The sequence below is a fragment of the Nicrophorus vespilloides genome, unplaced genomic scaffold (genome assembly GCF_001412225.1).
Source record: "Nicrophorus vespilloides isolate i.1.1-1 unplaced genomic scaffold, Nicve_v1.0, whole genome shotgun sequence".
NCBI lineage: Eukaryota > Metazoa > Arthropoda > Insecta > Coleoptera > Silphidae > Nicrophorus > Nicrophorus vespilloides.
The window spans coordinates 12,445-15,014 of NW_017097817.1; the positions used below are offsets into that span (position 1 = coordinate 12,445).

Sequence of the window (2,570 nt, forward strand, 5' to 3'; positions counted from 1 at the left end):
ATGTTTATGGTCTTAGTTTTCAATCGTTAGTTAACTAATTACCTCAAAAACATATACTTTATTATTTAATGAAAAAATAGTTTCAATATTTTAAATTTTATTAACTAAAACGTTTAATTCTATTTATGTTAATATTAATTGATAATAACAAGAAGTAAATTCATCTGTGTGTGAGCAAAGTTTTTAATGAAAAAAAAACTATTTTGAAGCAAATTTTAAATTGAGGGTCATATCAAATTTGAATTTGGGGTCACAGGAAATGTTTTTATCTTAGTTTTCAATCGTTAGTTAATTAATTACCTCAAAAAATATATACTTTGTTATATAATGATTCAAGAAAAAATAGTTTCAATATTTTAAATTTTATTAACTAAAACGTTTAATTCTATTTATGTTAATATTAATTGATAATAACAATAAGTAAATTGATCTGTGTATGAGCAAAGTTTATAATTTAATGTGTGGGTCCCAGAAAAAAAAAACTATTTTGAAGCAAATTTGAAATTGAGGGTCCCTTCAAATTTGAATTTGAGGTCACTGGAAATGTTTTTTGTCTTAGTTTTCAATTACTTTAAAAAAATGATACTTTACTATACTTTATTATAGAATTATAGAATATTTCAAGAAAAAAATAGTGTAAACATTTTAAATTTTATTAACTAAAATGTATATTTATATTTACATTAATAATTTTTCAATCATTGGCGTAACAATATATGGATGTACGTGTATAAGCGTAGTTATTGAATGTGTGGGCCCCAGGAAAAAATAATACAAGCAAATTTCAAATTGAGGGTCCCATCAAATTTGAATAACAACAAAAGCTTTTTCATACTTTTTAAAAGTCATTCATTAAATAAACTTGTTCTTTGTATCTTATGGCTTGTGGGCCCGTGTGTGCAAAAATTAGATTTATAAAAAAAAAACACAAAAGTCTTGAATTAATATAAAAACTTAATTATAATTCTATAATCAAAAGTGAAGTTAAACTATTTCCTCTTGAAACCGTACTTCTTCCTTTCGTAGAAAAGATCTGTTTTAGAGCTACCAAGATTAACGATCTTCGGACATCCGTCTCTGTCGTACTCAAGAATGGTGCATTCCTTGCAGTAGTACGCATCTGATACACCAGGTCCTCCGCAGATGACGCATCTTCCTTGGTAAGAACCGTAATTGCACTCATCGCAAATCCTCACCAAAGTGCACGGTCTAACATAAGAATCGCAGACCACGCATTTTCCATCACACTTTTCGCACAATCTTCCGATAGCAACGCCAGTCTGCTTCCTGCAGAATATCAAATCCGGATGATGCTTAGCCATATTCTCTGCACACACCATTGTAGAATTACAAATATAAACGTTTAATATAATCACTAATTACTTACCTAATCCAATTAATTAATCAGAATTCAATTATAATTTATAACAAAAACTACTTAGTTATTAAACTTATTTGCAAATCTACACGATTTAACAAAATTAACAAATCATTATCACATAACTTAATATTAATATTAAATTAATTAAACGGAATTTATTTAGTCGAAACTAAATCCGCGCGTCTTTATTTCTCCTTCATTCAATGCCGAAGACAAATAATTTTACCTCAATATTTTCGTTCACTTTATCTTATCGTTGTTTACAAATAAAAAAATATATATCGATTAAAAGTTTAATTTATATATTGTACAGCATTTTTAACAATAATAACAGCATGTTTACACTTATACTTCACTTTACGTTTCATTTTAAAAGAAACTTATATGATTATATGTTACTTAAATTTATTAAAAAATACTGCTGTCACTTCAGTTTAACTGTCATTATTATCATCGGACGTCACCAACTACCAACTAAATTATTATTAACTAGATGATGTTTTGATATGAGTTACTGTCAAATAGAATACATTTTTGACTTTGACATTTTCATTTAGATTAATTTTAGTTTTATTGAAAACTAGATTCTGTGACTTCAGTTTAACTGTCATATTTGTTATTAGATGTCATTATTACCATTTTAATTATTATTAGCTGGATGAAGATTTGAATATTTGGTTTGCGTGTCACATGTCAAATTTAATAAATTTCTGCTGTCTCTTCGGTTTAACTGTCATTTTTGTTATTAACTAAATTAAGTTTTGTATATTTGGTGTGCAAGTAAATATTACAATTTGATATTTATTTGAATCTAGTAATAATACAGCTGTCACTTCAGTTGTCATAACTGTCAGCTAAATTATTATTATTATTAGCTGGAAGAAGTTCTGATTTTTTGTATAATGATTTTGATAAATGTCAAATATAATAGATTACTGACTCTTGTCCAATAAATAAATTTTAAAAAATCTGATTATATTTTTTTTTTCATTTTATTTGTCCAATTTGTTTTAAATATTTTGAAAAATTCATAATTAGTAGTTACTGTTTACAATATAAATAAAATAATTCAAACACACTATTTCCATTATTTAAAAACTAAAAAGTTTGATGAATTTGACAATTAATTACAGAAGTACTGAAGAAACTACAAATATTATAGTTTCCTCATTAGAAACTCTATAATTTT

At 25.6% G+C, this 2,570-nt stretch overlaps 1 pseudogene; it reads right to left on the minus strand.

The window, feature by feature from the left end:
* Positions 1-686: 686 nt before the first annotated feature.
* Positions 687-1,423, minus strand: LOC108561055 (annotated as a pseudogene).
* Positions 1,424-2,570: the final 1,147 nt, after the last annotated feature.